This window comes from Tiliqua scincoides, chromosome 3 (genome assembly GCF_035046505.1).
Source record: "Tiliqua scincoides isolate rTilSci1 chromosome 3, rTilSci1.hap2, whole genome shotgun sequence".
Taxonomy (NCBI): Eukaryota; Metazoa; Chordata; class Lepidosauria; order Squamata; family Scincidae; genus Tiliqua; species Tiliqua scincoides.
This window is the reverse complement of record NC_089823.1, coordinates 233727239-233745597: the sequence shown is the minus strand read 5'-3', so window position 1 is coordinate 233745597 and position 18359 is coordinate 233727239. Positions and strand designations below refer to the sequence as shown.

Here is an 18359-nt window from a genome sequence, read left to right as displayed (position 1 = left end):
TGGCAAAATAGCAGACATAGACTTGAGAAGGCCCATTGCGGGACTTGGGGCTTTCCCCGGAGGAAGGGGATGAAAGTTTCCTTCCCCCGAAGAGGTTCCCGGCAGCTTCCCAGCTACAATGGTAGCTGCTTTGGCGCCACTGCTCCAGCGGACAAGCTCAGGATTGGGCTGCCCATTATGTGATCTTTCCATCACCCGTATTTTCATTAGAGGCTCTGCAGGACCCATCAGGAATCGAGTCCTGACTCACACCTGCACTAGTGTATTTCCTTTCTGCAAAGCAGCATTAAGAGGAGACAATCTAGAGTCCAAAAGCAGTGTTGGAGGGGGGGTCTTAACCTTTTTAACTGATCACTTTCCCCCTCCACTCTTCTCAATTGTCCATTCCCCCCCCCCCACACACACACTGAATTGCAGACATGTTTTTGCAATGAAATACTGTTCTGGAACCCCCGAGCAGCTGCAAGAGGTGGAAGCAGAAGGGGGAATCCTTGGGCCAAGAAGGTGGTCAAAACTGCTTCCACTCTTCTCCTTTGTTTCAAATTGCTTCCTTCCATTGCTGCTTGGCAGCAAGGAAACAGCTCTCGGGTATTTCCACTCTACATTTGCAACTAATGTGGAACTGAACTGCATGTCACTTAAATGCTATTATACAATTAGCCTGTCAAATAACCCTTTTGAAAGCATTCACATGTTATCTCCATTAGCTTTACAACAACCTTGTAAGCAAAGTCAGTATTAGTCTCATGTGGGCAATGGCTGAGGTTAGTAGTTTGCCAGACTAACCGAGATGGACTAGTGCAGGACTGGCCAAACTGCTGTTTAGGATCCCACATGTGGCTCTTTGGCATGCAATGCGCAGGTCTCAGAAATATGTTGGCTGAGCTCCTTTTTGCATCGCAATGACTAGGAAAGGTAAATAAATTTTCAAACTTTATCATTGTTTACCAGGTGAAGACTCAAGAGTCTGCTTGATTAAAACATAAGTTCAATGTTCATAGTGAGTAAATATATTTACGAATTTTAATGCTTCTTAAATATTGACGCTTGCAAACATCTGAAGTTTTTGTAGTGGCTCTTGCTTTAAGCACGTTTGGCCGCCACTGACTCAAGGTTTCTTGGACCATACAAGAAAAAGAACGCCTCCTTCTACTGAGTTGGATCACAGTCAGTTTCACCTGTACTGACTGGTAGCAGCAGTGGCATAGCTAGAAGGGGTGCAAAGCACTAAGTTTTGCAGGAAGCCTCACCAGAGCACGCTGGGGCCCCTCCCCTTCAGAGCCATTCCAGGCAGTGGGAGTAAAATGGAGGAGTAAGTCTGGCTCTGAAGGGGAGGGACCACTTGCACAATGTGGTGAGACTTCCTGCAAAACTTAGTGCTTTGCACCCCCCTCTAGCTATGCCACTAACTACAGTCACACCAAAATTTCATCTAAAGCAAAATTTGAAATTAATTGGGGGGGGGATTCTTTTTCAGGAAATAAAAATTTTGCTCCCATTTTGCTCACCCCACCTGGAATGGCTCTGAAGGGGAGGGGCCGCTTTCACATTGTGGTGAGGCTCCCTGCAAAACAGTGCTTTGGCCCCCTTCTAGCTATGCCACTGAGGAGCAGCTCTCCAGGGTTTCAGACAAGGCTGGCTCTCCCAGCTCTGTCTGTAGGTGCCAGGGCTGACCCGAGGACCTGCTGCTGAGGCACAGCTCTGAGTTCGTCCATTCCCCCAACAATAAAATTTATTTATTTATTAGATTTGTATTCGGCCTTTCTCCCCGAAGGGCACCCAAGGCGGCTGCAGTATCAAGCACATGCAGAGTTGGGTTGCTGGAATATGGCAACCCAAAATCTGGGGCAATTTATGTCATAATAATAATAATAAGTGTCACTACCCACTCTGCCAAAGATCTCCAGCAGCTCATGGATCGTTTTAGCAAGGCCTGCCAAGATTTTGGACTGACAATCAGCCTGAAGAAAACACAGGTCATGGTTCAGGATGTGGACTCACCTCCCTGCATTACAATCTCTGAGCATGAACTGGAGGTTGTCCATGACTTTGTGTACCTTGGCTCAACGATCTCCGACACTCATTCTCTCGATACCGAGCTAAACAAGCGCATCGGTAAAGCAGCTACCACGTTTTCCAGACTCACAAAGAGAGTCTGGTCCAACAAGAAGCTGACGGAACATACCAAGATCCAGGTCTACAGAGCTTGCGTCCTGAGTACACTTCTGTACTGCAGCGAGTCATGGACTCTTCGCTCACAACAGGAGAGGAAACTGAGCGCTTTCCACATGCGCTGCCTCCGACGCATCCTCGGCATCACCTGGCAGGACAAAGTTCCAAACAACACAGTCCTGGAACGTGCTGGAATCCCTAGCATGTATTCACTGCTGAAACAGAGACGCCTGCGTTGGCTTGGTCATGTCGTGAGAATGGATGATGGCCGGATCCCAAAGGATCTCCTCTATGGAGAACTCGTGCAAGGAAAGCGCCCTACAGGTAGACCACAGCTGCGATACAAGGACATCTGCAAGAGGGATCTGAAGGCCTTAGGGATGGACCTCAACAAGTGGGAAACCCTGGCCTCTGAGCGGCCCGCTTGGAGGCAGGCTGTGCAGCATGGCCTTTCCCAGTTTGAAGAGACACTTTGCCAACAGTCTGAGGCTAAGAGGCAAAGAAGGAAGGCCCATAGCCAGGGAGACAGACCAGGGACAGACTGCACTTGCTCCCGGTGTGGAAGGGATTGTCACTCCCGGATTGGCCTTTTCAGCCACACTAGACGCTGTGCCAGAACCACCTTTCAGAGCGCGATACCATAGTCTTTCGAGACTGAAGGTTGCCAATACAGAATAATAATAATAATAATAATAAACTTTATTTGTATCCCGCCCTTCTCCCTGAAAGGGACCCAGGGCGGCTAACAACATGTAAAAAACAGGTTTAAAAACATAAATTAGCACAATAGCAGATAAAAACATATGTCATCATCCCAGTAAAGAATGACCAGGAAGAAAATACATCCATCCAAAAGAAGTTTTATAGTAGGACAACAGTAACCTTTCTATGGGACTCCTCCAGCATTTTAAGCTGCTATTTACTACAGTCAATACCCCTGGGGGCTGGGGATAAGAATAGGCCCTCAGTTTGGCTGTACTTGTCGTAAGAGGCGACTGAACAGCCACCGGGTAGATGGGACTTGTCAGCCTGGGAAGGCAGCTCATCTGAGAGAAGGAAAACTCTGATCCCAAACCTCCACTGCCTTGTGGCTACATCCAGTTATGGAAAAGGCTTCAGGAGTCAACCTCGAGGCAAAATCCGGAGCCGGAGTCCCTGAGGCAGTTCATGGCTGAACACAGTCACGTTCTGGCAACTCCTGCAACGCCGCTGGAACCAACCGTATTGGCTTCTGCCTTTCCATTGGACCATTTCAGCGACGTGGAGAGGGGGGATTTGCTGCATGGGTAACAGCCTATCCTCCATACCTACTTTACCCAGGCTTCGCGCACTGGAGAGGACACTCTGTTCCAGAACCACCATTCAGAGCGTGACACCATAGTCTTCCGAGACTGAAGGATGCCAACAACAACTACAGTCAGTGGTGTAGCTAGAGGGGGTGCAAAGCATTAAGTTGTGCAGGGAGACTCACTGCAGCAAGCAAAGGGCCCCTCCCCTTCAGGGCCACTCCAGGCAAGGGGAGCCAATCCAGGCAGGGGGAGCAACATATGCCTCCGTTTTGCTCCCCCTGTCTGGAATGGCTCCAAAGGGGAGGGGCCCCTTGCACGCTGCAGTGAGGCTCCCTGCACAACTTAGTGCTTTGCACCCCTTCTAGCTACACCACTAGCTACGGCTAAACCAAAATTTCACTGAAAACAAAATTTGAAATGAATTGGGGGGGGGGGTCCTTCAGGAAAAAGAAACCTGAAGACTTTTCAGGCACTGTTCTGCCTTCTCGCTGTGGAGCGCAGGGAAGTCCAGTTGTAAAAATTAGCCGAGGAAACATTAGCGACTTGTCACCTCGCAGCATGGCATGCTGGGAAGCGGGGTTGACTTGGCAACGGCGTTATTTAAGCAAACTTGACTTGTGAAAGATACCAGGCCCGGGCCTTGAAATCCGGACCAAACAGCCCTTGGAGATGACTATGGGGAATTCTCCCTTACAACCTGGGGAGGGGAATGACTGTAAAGCCAAACGAAATACCACAAGCCAATCCAGGGTAAACACTCAGGCCTTTCAGAGCCACTCACAAAGAGCAGATCAGGAGGGGGGAGAGAAGGGGGAATTCCGTGGAGAGGAGACTGGGGAGGAAAAATATGTAAACAGGGCGAGCGACACAACATGGGAGAGGGGCATGGCTTCAACCCCTGCCTTGTCTCACAAAGGAGCCGGCACTCTCTCTCTCGCTCGCTCTCATCCAAACGTACGCAAAGAGCGGCACAAGCCTTTGCGGCAGCCCCGTATTTGCAGCCACTGGCTGGCTTGGTTTCCGCAGTGCTGTTGCCTTTAGCCTGGAGAACTTGGCGCAAAGGCACAGTCAAGAGAGGCAAAGTGTCTTGTTTCCAAAGTTGGCAAAGGCTGCCCGAACGCGGGGCTACCTCTGAAGACAATCCGGAAACTGCAACTAGTTTGGACTGTAGCGGACCGTGTGGTTGCTGGGGCTCGTCGGTTCAACTCAGTTGGGCCGCTGCTTCGGCGGCTGCCGGTTCGTTTCCAGGCTGAATTCAGAGTGTCCGTTTTGACTTTTAAAGCCCTATTCAGCTCGGGACCAGGGTATTTGAGAGATCACCTCCTTCCATACAATCCAACCCGTCCTCTCAGGTCATCCGAGGAGGCCTTTCTTACTGTGCCACCACTAGCAGAGGTGAGGGGGATGGTGGAAAGAAACAGGGCCTTCTCTGTGGTGGCTCCCCATCTGTGGAACTCCTTCCCCCTGGAATTGAGAACAGCTTCCTCTTTAGAGTCCTTTTGGTGGGGGCTTAAGACGTTTTTATTCAGGGAGGCCTTTAATTTAGGATCCAGGTTTTATTGTTTTTTAAATGTGTATATATATATATATATATATATATATATATATATATATATATATATAAACAATGTCTCTCTCTCTCTCTATATATATATAAACAATCTCTCTCTCTCTCTCTCTCTCTCTCTCTCTCTCTCTCTCTCTATATATATATATATATATATATATATATATATATATATATATATCACCCCCTTGATGGAAGTCCTTCTGTACCAGACCATACGGAATAAATTACAATATAATATGCACAGCCTAAATGCAGTGGTGTCACTAAGGATGCTGTCACCCCCATTAATTTTGCACTGGCATGAGTAAATATGCAGTGGCCTTTCCAGGCTGGTGCGAAGGTCTGGGGGGGATGGGGAGGGTGGGAGGGAGGCATTACAGGGGAGGGGTAGAGCAGGCAGGACCTTGGGCAGGCGGCAGGGAAGCAAGTGGTGGGAATGGGACCTGGCAGTTATGCTGGATTCTGACCCCATTCCCAGGCAACCAGGGCCAGCCTGGGTTGGCTCCATCCAGCTCTGGGTTGCTCGGACCTGTACCAGCACATGAGGTGGCGCAGATCCAAGTAGACCCACTGGGGCTGCAGCGGTTTTCCCTGTGGTAAGGGGAAGCGATTCCCCTTGCCCTGGGCCGAGCCGCTTGCAGCCCGAAACTTCCGTTGGGTACGGGGCAGGCATTCCGGACTCCCCGTTCGAACGCAAGTTAGGCTTGCGCTGTAAGAGTTCTAGTATCTGGTAATGAGAGCTGACTCATACAAGCACCTTATTGGTTCCCTGCTGTGTCATAATAACACCTCATTTGTTCTCAGAATAATTAGTCTCATTGATCAGTTTTGAGTTAAGGGAATCCACTTTTTGTCACATGAGGCAGTAGTATTTTCTTTTGCTGGTTAATTGGCCATAACATTTGATAGAATACAGATAATTCAGCACTTTATATTTCTTTCCATTCTGCATGAAATTACCTTTCCAATAACATGATGGTATTATTTATAAATACAAATTTTCCAAAAGGTTTCTAAAATTTTGGCCACTTAGTGGTGTCATCCCCCCCAGGTGTCACCAGGTACAATCTGCACCCCCCCCCCCAAACACACACACATACAAAGGGATGCCACAGATTGGTTGGACTGACAAGAGTTTCTGATACCACTTGGAAAGTCAAATCAGCTTCCAGGATCAGAGAGCACTTGTCAACCTCTAGCCCTTAACAGTGACCTTTTTTTTTAAGTGAACAAGGGCTGATGAGCTGGCGGCACTGGTTGGTTTACCCCACAACACAAAGGGCTCCTTCATTTATTTCCCTTCCCACCATGAGGAGCCACAGAAACTATGGCAAAGCTCATGCACCTCACTCCTATTTGCCTGTGTTGTTTTTCATGCACAGGACATCAAGGTGGGCTGCCCACCAAAGTCTCTGCTGCTGTTCACAATGGGGCAGAGGGGTGAAAAGCATTCTTTGTGTTTGTTTGCTTAAGAGAAATTGGCTGATGTGCTTAACTGAGTGCATGTATGTCCTTAAAAATCCTGGGATCAAGGGCTATAATTCCAGACCGGAAGTCCCCAAAGACTAGATTGCAGCCTGGGGCCACAATTTAATTCCAGCTATGGATCCAAACCAGAGTTCCCTAGGCAGAGAATACACAAAAAGACAGCATCAGAACCAGGCAGGGCAGGGGGAGCAAACTGCACCCTGTAGAAGCTACCACTGCTCCAGAGCCCTCTTTGGGAGTCATTAGTCAGATAGCTCAGGAAGCAGGCTGAAGTCTCTGATTAATCTACTGATTAGTAACATCCGTAGCCTATTTCCGGGGCATGCCGGGACTGGACAAAGCAGAAATTCTGTTTATGCTGAGCAAGAGACCACTCCGTGGCATATCTACAGTGAAAGATGGGGTAGGCTGGACTTCACCATAGCTGTAAAAAGAGAGAAAGACACTGCTTGTGCAGGAGTTCCAAAATGCTGCTTGTTTTTTTGAGAATGGTCCTTTTGTGTATTTATTTTTCACATTTCTATATTGCCCTTCCTCCAAAGAGCTCAGGGTTGTGTACACAGCTGCTCCCCTCCTTTTGTCCTCACAACAACCCTGTGAGGTAGGTGAGGCTGAGAGAAAGTGACTGGCCCAAGGTCACCCAGGAAGTTTCATGGCTGAGGGGGGATTCGAACCTGGATCTTCCAGGTTTAAGTTCACCTCCCTAACCACTACACCACCCTGGTTCTTTTGTTCAGGACATGCCAGTAGCAAACACATATTAAAAATGAAAGAAAGTCTGTAGAAAGCGCTGTGTATTTAAATCACTTGATCCACATATGAAGGATGTATCTGGAGAGCTCTGTGATAGCAGCATGGAAGAGAATACATAAAACCAAGACAAGTTCAGCAGCCGAGCTATACGTTCATATTGCAAGTGATTTCAAGAGGAAACTGGTCCCTTCCCCCATGGCATATAGAAATCACATTGAAGACATCCACTGAGTGTGATCTGTTCATGTTCCCTAGTTTTTAAATTAAACTGCAGAAAATTTAAAAATTAGTTTTTAAATTAAAACGGCAAAAATAAGCATGGGTTAATTAGATTCTCCCAGTGAAGTCAATGGGATCTGCAGTACTTGGAAATAAGTTCCTTTCAGGGCCAAACCAAATATGGCATGAGAGTCTTGTGGTTGGAACCCCCAACAGCCTTTTCTTTGCAAAAAGCAGCTGGGGGAAGCCTGATTTGGAATGCAGCTGCAACATGGGTTCCAACCCCTCCCCCCCCAATGCCACAGCCCCAATTCACTCAAAGCTGCTATTAGTACAGAGCGGAGCATTTATAGACACAAAGATTCTCTCTTTGTGGCTTAAACAGTATCGGTTTGGGGGTGCAGAAGGGTTCAACCCCCTTCTCCCACACGATGGCTCCAATTCAAAGGTTGCTTTGTGAACAAGAAAAAAGTGTTAGGCTTTTCAATCACATTTTTAACCCTCTGTTTCCCCATTGGCCTGGGCTGATCTGATCCTATCCCACATGGCTGCTCAATATTTATTTTTTTATTTTTTTAAGAATAGGCCTGATCATAGGATTTTTTGCATCGTGTTTAATTGCAGCTGGAGTTGATCGAGACTTATTCCCAAGAAAAGATCAAATTGGACACTGCTTTAAGCACTCACAATTAAGACATGCTTGTACGTATTATAATCAGTGAATAACAGTTCCCATGGATTAGCACCAGGGTGTGAGGGAAGATGGGGTGAACTCTCCCTGATCCTGATATCCTGATAGCCTACACACACACACACACACACACACACACACACACACACACACACTGTGGATGCCATTTGTCCTGGGGGAAGAAGAGCTCTTATCAGGACCAGTGGAGGGGGGACTGATGAACAATTAAGCCTGCAATTTCCAATATTACACTGACCTTTATGGTCTTCTTCTGGGCTCTTTGGTTGTGTTTCTAGGGCAGCTATTTAAATCAACAAATTGTCTATCCCTCTTCCTGTGCTGGCTCTGTAGTAACAATACAGAGCAATGATTTTCGACCTTTTTCATCTCACTGCACACTGGCAAGGTACTAAAATGGTCAAGGCACACCATCTGTTTTTTGACCATTAACAAAGTACACTGTGCTGTCACATCCCCCAATGGCCCTACTAATAAATGACCCTCTTCCAAATTCCTGCAGCACACCTGGGGACCATATGTAGCACACCAATGTGCTATGGCACAGTGGTTGAAAATGGCTGCTATAGAGAGTTGCTCTCGAAACACAGCCACTGAACATGGAAGAATTATCCAGCAATTTTCAACCGCTGTGCTCCAAACTCCCTCAGCACACCTGCAGACCTTTTGCAGCACATCAGTGTGCCGCGGTACACTGGTTGAAACTTGTTGATTCAACCCATTTCTGCCCAGCCCACAGGTGTACACATTTGATCCCTGTTGTGTGTATGTAACATTGGGCAGAAATGGCTTAAGTTGACCTTTTACAATTGGATCCTTACTGGGCATCCCCAGATCCTGAGTCCCTATGCTGTGATTCGCAGGAGGTGGTAACAAGACAAAGCACCTTGTTTCTAAAGAGGGAATAGTTTGCAGCCTCAGGTACGTATTGGAGAGAGAATGTGTGTGTAAAGAGTCTAGAAGGGTCTGCTTTAGAACTTATATTGGACATCTGATTATTCCAATAGCTGGTTTTTCTACAACTAAATTCAATGTTTATTTCCAACAAGTGGCTAAAGGTGGGTGGGGGGGGGAGGGAGACAGGGAAAGGAAGGACACTTATTGAATAATTGTGCAACCTTTAAGAAAAGCCATAAATTACCCAGCTCTATCTGTCACTATAATTTCCAGGCAAAGTTCTAATGAATCTTTCGAAACAATAGTGTAAGGACAGGTTGGAAAATTTATTGGACCTTACAAGCACTTGGGTAAGCAAAGCAGAAGCATTAATAATAACTGAGAGTCATCCAGAACCCAAACTGTGCCAACCAAGGGGACTGAACTGCCTAACATGGTTAAAAAGCAAAGACCTAGTTTTCATTTAGTAACTGCTGCCCAAATTCTCCTTGGGAATGCGGGGAAATTAAAGGTAAAATGGATATATGGAAGTCAACTCTAGAGTCAGCTGCGCAAACAGGAAGAGCTTTCAGAAGGATGCCCGAACAAAACAGGAGGCCCGCTTATACAAAACATTTTTCCCTTGGCTAAAATGGGAATCAGATTTAGCAGCTGGGACTGGTGGGGAAGCAGTAGTGCAACTACAGGGGGTGGCGTGGTAAGTATTGCAGGTGCTGAAACGCACAGTTTTAAGTGCCCTTCCCACTAGCTGTTGGAGCCATTCTGGGCAGCCATGGCTACTGTGTTGCCGTGAATAATAATAATAATAAAACTTTATTTTTATCCCGCCCTTCTCCCAAAAAGGGACCCAGCCTCCATGGCTGCTTCCTCTGTGAGGCTTGTGTCGGCCCAGCTGGGCCAATGCAAGGCTCTGGGATGGGCAAGAGGGAGGCGTTCCTGGATGGGGGGGGGAGGCGTGTGGTAGCTGGCCCTGGGGGCAGGCAGGGAACAGGAGGTGGAGCTGGGATCTGACAGTTATGCCAGATCTCAACACCTGATCCCAGGGAGATCGGAGCAGCTCGAAGCCGCTCCACTCTCCTCCTCCGAGGAGAACCATAGGGGCAAGGGCGCCTTATCCAGAGGTAAGGGGAAAAGTCACCTTGGGCCCCTATACTGCCCTGGATACAGCGCAAGCCCTTGGCTTGCCTGTTCCAGCGCAGGGTAGAATTGCGCCCTTAGACTAGTTAGAAAAAAAGTAAGCAGAACATATGGATGGACTGCCTCTCAGTGGGGGGTTTTTGTTGTTAAATCACTGACTGGTTTCTGTATGTGTGTGAACCGTTTCGTGTGCGCATGAGCAGAAACACTCATTTCGAATGAATGAATGAATGAATGAATGAATGAGAACATAAGGACAGCCCCACTGGATCAGGCCATGGGCCCATCTAGTCCAGCTTCCTGTATCTCACAGTGGCCCACCAAATGCCCCAGGGAGCACACCTGATAACAAGAGACCTGCATCCTCGTGCCGTCCCTTGCATCTGGCATTCTGACATAGCCCATTTCTAAAATCAGGAGGTTACACATACACATCATGGCTTGTAACCCGTAATGGATTTTTCCTCCAGAAACTTGTCCAATCCCCTTTTGAAGGCATTCAGGCCAGATGCCATCACCACATCCATCCTGTGGCAATGAGTTCCACAGACCAACCACATGCTGAGTAAAGAAATATTTTCTTTTGTCTGTCCTAACCCTCCCAACATTCAATTTTAGTGGATGTCCCCTGGTTCTGGTGTTATGTGAGAGTGTATCTCTCTATCCACTTTATCCTTCCCATGCATAATTTTGTATGTCTCAATCATGTCCCCCCTCAGGCATCTCTTTTCTAGGCTGCAGAGGCCCAAACGCCGTAGCCTTTCCTCATAAGGAAGGTGCCCCAGTCCAGTTCAATCATCTTTGAATGAACAAATGAACACTGCCTAGACCTATAAGAACATAAGAACATAAGAACAGCCCCACTGGATCAGGCCATAGGCCCATCTAGTCCAGCTTCCTGTATCTCACAGCGGCCCACCAAATGCCCCAGGGAGCACACCAGATAACAAGAGACCTCGTCCTGGTGCTCTCCCCTACATCTGGCATTCTGACTTAACCCATTTCTAAAATCAGGAGGTTGCGCATACACATCATGGCTTGTACCCCATAATGGATTTTTCCTCCAGAAACTCGTCCAATCCCCTTTTAAAGGCGTCTAGGCTAGACGACAGCACCACATCCTGTGGCAAGGAGTTCCACAGACCGACCACGCGCTGAGTAAAGAAATATTTTCTTTTGTCTGTCCTAACCCGCCCAACACTCAATTTTAGTGGATGTCCCCTGGTTCTGGTATTATGTGAGAGTGTAAAGAGCATCTCCCTATCTACTCTGTCCATCCCCTGCATAATTTTGTATGTCTCAATCATGTCCCCCCTCAAGCGTCTCTTTTCTAGGCTGAAGAGGCCCAAACGCCGTAGCCTTTCCTCATAAGGAAGGTGCCCCAGCCCCGTAATCAGCTTAGTCGCTCTCTTTTGCACCTTTTCCATTTCCACTATGTCTTTTTTGAGATGCGGCGACCAGAACTGGACACAATACTCCAGGTGTGGCCTTACCATCGATTTGTACAACGGCATTATAATATTAGCCGTTTTGTTCTCAATACCCTTCCTAATGATCCCAAGCATAGAATTGGCCTTCTTCACTGCCGCCGCACATTGGGTCGACACTTTCATCGACCTGTCCACCACCACCCCAAGATCTCTCTCCTGATCTGTCACAGACAGCTCAGAACCCATCAGCCTATATCTAAAGTTTTGATTTTTTTGCCCCAATGTGCATGACTTTACACTTACTGACATTGAAGCGCATCTGCCATTTTGCTGCCCATTCTGCCAGTCTGGAGAGATCCTTCTGGAGCTCCTCACAATCACTTCTGGTCTTTACCACTCGGAAAAGTTTGGTGTCGTCTGCAAACTTAGCCACTTCACTGCTCAACCCTGTCTCCAGGTCATTTATGAAGAGGTTGAAAAGCACCGGTCCCAGGACAGATCCTTGGGGCACACCGCTTTTCACCTCTCTCCATTGTGAAAATTGCCCATTGACACCCACTCTCTGCTTCCTGGCCTCCAACCAGTTCTCAATCCACGAGAGGACCTGTCCTCTAATTCCCTGACTGTGGAGTTTTTTCAGTAGCCTTTGGTGAGGGACCGTGTCAAATGCCTTCTGAAAGTCCAGATATATAATGTCCACGGGTTCTCCCGCATCCACATGCCTGTTGACCTTTTCAAAGAATTCTATAAGGTTTGTGAGGCAAGACTTACCCTTACAGAAGCCATGCTGACTCTCCCTCAGCAAGGCCTGTTCGTCTATGTGTTTTGAGATCCTATCTTTGATGATGCATTCCACCATCTTACCCGGTATGGATGTTAGGCTGACCGGCCTATAGTTTCCCGGGTCCCCCCTCTTTCCCTTTTTAAAAATAGGCGTGACATTTGCTATCCTCCAATCTTCTGGTACCGTGGCTGTTTTGAGGGACAAGTTGCATACCTTAGTCAAGAGATCTGCAACTTCATTCTTCAATTCCTTAATAACTCTTGGGTGTATGCCATCAGGGCCCGGTGACTTATTGATCTTTAATTTATCAATGAGGTCTGAAACATCTTCTCTTTTAACCTCTATCTGACTTAACTCCTCGGTTAGGAGGGGCCGTTCGGGCAGCGGTATCTGCCCGAGGTCTTCTGCCGTGAAGACAGATGCAAAGAACTCATTTAATTTCTCTGCCATCTCTAAGTCTCCTTTTATCTCCCCTTTCCCTCCCTCACCATCCAGAGGGCCAACCGCTTCTCTGGCGGGTTTCCTGCTTCTAACATATTTGAAGAAGCTTTTATTATTCCCCTTAATGTTGCTAGCCATGCGTTCCTCATAGTCTCGCTTGGCCTCCCCTATCACCTTCTTACATTTCTTTTGCCACAGTTTATGTTCCTTTTTATTCTCTTCATTAGGGCAAGACTTCCATTTACGGAAGGAAGCTTCCTTGCCCTTCACAGCCTCTCTAACTTGGCTGGTTAGCCATGCGGGCACCCTCCTGGATTTAGTGGAACCCTTCTTTCTTTGCGGTATACACCTCTGCTGGGCCTCTATTACTGTTGTTTTAAGCAGCCTCCATGCACTCTGGAGAGACTGGACTCTTTTTACCCTCCCTTTCAACCTCCTTCTAACCAGCCTTCTCATTTGAGGGAAGTCCGCCCGTCGGAAGTCAAGGGTTTTTGTTAGAGATTTGCCTGGTATTCTTCCCCCAACGTGCACGTCAAAACGGATCGCAGCATGATCACTGTTCCCCAATGGCTCAGTAACGTTTACATCTCTAACCAGGTCCTGCGTACCGCACAAAATTAAATCCAGAGTCACCTGTCCTCTGGTGGGCTCCTTGACTAGCTGATCTAAGCCACAGTCATTTAGCACGTCAAGAAATCCGGTTTCCTTATCGTGACCAGAACACAAATTGACCCAGTCAATATGAGGATAATTGAAGTCCCCCATGATTACAACCCTGTCCTTCCTTGTCACCTCCCTGATCTGTTTCCTCATTTCAAGGTCCCCATCAGATTTCTGGTCTGGAGGACGATAGCACGCCCCCAGTATTACATCGCTGCACAAGCCTGGTAATTTAACCCACAGAGATTCTACGGTGGAGTCGGACCCACCTTCAATCTCTACTTTGCTGGATTCTATCCCTTCCTTAACATAAAGGGCCACCCCACCTCCAACACGCCCCTGCCTGTCCCTCCTGTAGAGTTTATAGCCCGGGATTGCGGTATCCCACTGATTCTCCGCATTCCACCAGGTTTCCGTTATGCCCACTATGTCAATATTTTCCCTTGTCACCAGACATTCCAGTTCTCCCACCTTTGCTCGTAGACTTCGGGCATTCGCATAAAAGCATTTATACACGGAATGCCCCAGGATGGGCTGCTTATTTGCTCCTTTGTCCCCGCATCCTCTCATTGTGCCAAACCGTCTATCACATCCCATCACCCTACCTTTCCCAATTTCTTCTCCTACCCTGCCTTTGTCTTGTTGTTCTCTAACCTCCCCATCCTCATCCCATAGGGATGAGGAGTCCCGAACCGGATGCCCCTCGGCTCCTGTCGGCCTTCCCCCAGGGATCAGTTTAAAAGCTGCTCTGCCACCTTTTTAATGTTATGCGCCAGCAGTCTGGTTCCATTCTGGTTCAAATGGAGCCCGTCCCTCTTGTACAGGCCCCGCTTGTCCCAAAACGTTCCCCAGTGCCTAATGAATCTAAACCCCTCCTCCCTACACCACCGTCTCATCCACGCATTGAGACCCCTGATCTCCGCCTGCCTAGCTGGCCCTGCGCGTGGAACAGGTAGCACTTCAGAGAACGCTACCTTTGAGGTCCTGGCTTTCAGCTTCCTGCCTAAAAGCCTAAATTTGGCCTCCAGGACCTCCCAGCTACACTTGCCCACGTCGTTGGTGCCGACATGCACCACAGCCGCTACCTCTCCCCCAGCACTGTCTACTAGCCTATGTCTGATCAGGCCCCCAAGAAGATTGTACATGCCCAACTAACACTGGCCTCTACTGCAAAACTGAAGCAGTTCCCCCTCCTCACATGGCCTTCTCATCCTGAGGCCTTCTTGGGTTGCCTCTTAAGGAAGCAGTACAAAACGTTCACCTCCTCCAACGGCCACTTTAAAGGAGACAATTGTAAGAAACATTCCTTTTTCCTTACAAGCCCTTTGCCAAAAGAGAGGGAGGTTTGCAGATTGTCTAAGCATCACCTTCTTTTAAAGTGACAGTTGATCAACATAATGTGATCAATCTCCCCTCTGGTGGCAAGCACTTTGCCAAGATAGGGTTCAAAAGAATTGAGCTGTGCATTGCTAAGTGGGAAAACCATTTTTTTCTTTCTTTCTGAAAGAATGGCTTGAAATTTGATGGGACATCACCTCCTGTTGGCAACTTTTACACTGAAAACCAAACATCATAATACTTGGTTAATGGTGATAATACTCTCAAAATCCCCCAAAGAAAGTTGATTGGAAATAGGTTCTGGACATCTAAAAGAAAATGCATCTTCTTAACCCATGTGTGACTCATCTCTAGAATGCAAAACTCCAAAATGCAGTGGAGCCTCAAGCGTAGGGTCAATTTATACACTCGGCAGAATGATGCTGAAAAGTAAGTGGCCGTATTACACATTAGAGGCATAAAAGGAGGCTTAGCTGTGGAGAGCTAGTGCAACATAGTAGTTAGACTGTTGGACTAGAAACTGGGAGAGCCAGGTTCAAATTCCTGCTCAGCCATGAAGCTTACTGGATCATATTGTCCGCTTAACCTACTTTACAGGATTGTTGTAAGGGTAAGGGGGGGCAGATGGATGAAGAATAAAGTTTGCCACACAGATGGATATAAATGAGTAAAAATCAATGAGGGAGATGTAGAGGATCTTCACAGAGAGCCTAGCAATGACAGATTTGCCTGGTTTGGATAATCCCTTCCCAAGTCAGACCCACACAGTACAGATGTGGCTGCATCTGAGGCGCATGGTTTCTGACCCCTCCCTTTACCTTCCATAATTTTCTGTAATGAAGGAGTGCAGTTCATCTGAAAAGCCACTCATGCTGCTAAAGCTAATTCTAAAGAACAAAGGAAGTTCAGAGTGTAGATGAACCCCAACTCAATGCATTTCAAGAAAATGCCCCAAACTCCACCAGCAAGGAAGGAGGGACTGGGACACATGCACATCTTGAGTACATCCTTTATCACGAGGGGCCAGCAGGTGACAAGAGTATCATCCATAATGTGCTAGAGGCAGGACTGGGGCTAGACCTACTGATAGTTGGGGCAAGACAACCTGCTTTGGACAGCTGGTTTTGCAGTATCTTGAAAGGACACCGCTTTGCCTGTTCTTTAGCCTGGAGCCATCTGCCTCTGGCTTAAGGGTGTGGAGGGGCAGAGAGAACTACATTGCACATATTGGTTGAACAACAATCACTTAGTTCTTTGACTCCAGGACTTTGGTGATTGTCAGGGCCAACCTTAGGAACTGCCAGGCCCAACGCAAAACATTTGGGGGGGACCTACCCCTGTAGCCCCCCCCCCCAGTCACGAGGATGAGTGTCGGTGGTGAAGCACTTTGCAGTGGTATCATCTCCAACTTCTTCCAGGATTTCAAGCCAATTGAGCCCAGGTTTGAGCAGCAGGGAGGGCCATTCAGCAGCAGTGATGCGCTCTCCTTGTGACACCTTGGCATTGAAGATTCCATGCTGAGCATCAGCTACAGAGCAAGATGCTGGCTGGAATGTGGGCATGCCACTCAACACTGCAGAGGGGCACCTCCAGGCATAGGGCCCAATTTGGCCAAATTGTCCAATGCTGGTCCTGGGTATTGTGGTTGGCAACCTTCAGTCTCGAAAGACTATGGTATAAGCCTACAACACCCAGTATTCCCAAGCGGTCTCCCATCCAAGTACTAACCAGGCCTGACCCTGCTTAGCTTCTGAGATCAGACAAGATCAGGCATGTGCAGGGTAACAGTTGGGCATTGTATCACTGCTGAATGAGGAAAGTGCCTTGTATGGCTTTAAAAAAGGAGAAATAATTGTTGGAAATTGGGAAGAGAGGCCTGCAGAGCTCCAGGCTGTTGGAAGACCCCAAATCTTGTCTGAAGGGTAAAAAGGAGAGAAGTTCTAGTGAAGAGTTAAACTGTACACCCAACTAACCACCTATTTTGTAGGTGTGGGTGTTGGTGACCAGTAGTGCATGATCACGTGAAGGTGATATATGTCAGAAACATTTACAAATCCTGAAAGTCAGACTTAACGCCAGCAAGATAAAGGATTTATTTGAAAAATTCATACATCATTCATTGCTCTGTTTTAAATAAAACTGCTCAGGCATCCAACCAGAGGGCAGGGAAAAAAGCCATGTGACGTCTGTAACGAATCGCAAACTGTGACTATAATGAATAGATTAGCGAACCTTTTGAATAAGCCATTGGATGGAATTAGTTTGCATAAGACTGCCAGAGAATAAATACATATTTTTATTAGCATTAGCATGAGTATCGTTTCTGGTAAACCAGCACCCTCAGGGCCTGGCTACGGTAGAAGCAGAGTGGCTTTTGATGGAATTGTTTCAGAGAGCCCTGATCTAAGGGTGAAAAGCGTTTATCCTGGGATAGAAAAGAGGGGGGAAGAAACCGATCTGCTGTACACCTAGTTTCAGAGGAAAGATAAGGCAGCTGCAGAAGAGGTGGTGTGAATCAAAAGGTGATAGGAAATACGAGGGCCTTTAATGGGTATCAAGGGGGAGAGAAAGGCTACAGAGACGGCAGGAATGAGCTGCGGCAGAGAGTGGATGAATAGCTCTAAAATGGCTGTTACCAAATTGGATTTTGGGGGGAAATTGCTCTTTAGGAAGATAACTAAAGAGAAGAGGCAGCGGCCAATTAGGAAGTAATGAAGACCTTGTAAATACACTTACTGATAAAAAGCACGTAAGGGAATGCTTGACAAAGCAAACATATACAAACCAGCCTCAGCACAATGTGGCCGGAATTATAAACGGGATCTGCTTGGGGGACCAGGGCTATTGCTTCCCGCAAGCTTTTTCCATTTAGCTATCCATGCTGCTGAGGAGTGGGAAGGATAACTCTATGGGTGGCAGTGGGCCAAAGTAAGGCTGTATCCCACGGAGCTGTATGCATGGCATCGTCTTGTGAGGTACCACGCAGTACCCCCTCCTTACTAACCTGGCTTCTAGGAGCAGCACCACCACCAAAGTCTCAACCCTGGCCATGCACACTCCCAACTACCCAGAGCCCAGACACTCACACAGAGAAGCCTCCACAGTATCATAAAGTTCCCAGGACTGTGACATTGGACACCATTGACAGAAACAGGTGAACAGAACAGGTGAGACTCTACGGGGCCAGCAGGCCACTGAATGGGCCCTTTCCGAAATCCTCCATCCTTGAACAAACTTCAGTGGTTCAGGAACAGATAAGAAGCCCTCCCTGACCATTCAGGCTTCAGCAGATGGAATTCTCATGGGCATTTAATTAAGAAAGTGACCAGGACCAAAGATCAGGGCTGTGGAGCAGCCAGTGTGACCTATTGAAATGAGAGCTAATCTGAAATTTCAATGACTTGTAATTTAGAAGTATGAAACTCTGGTTTTTAAAAAAAAAATTTGCAAGCTCGACAAGTGAAATCCTCAT

At 47.5% G+C, this 18359-nt stretch overlaps 1 pseudogene; it reads right to left on the bottom strand.

Moving 5' to 3' along the window:
• Positions 1–16566: 16566 nt before the first annotated feature.
• LOC136646550 (5S ribosomal RNA) lies at positions 16567–16687 on the bottom strand (annotated as a pseudogene).
• Between the last annotated feature and the right edge of the window lie 1672 nt (positions 16688–18359).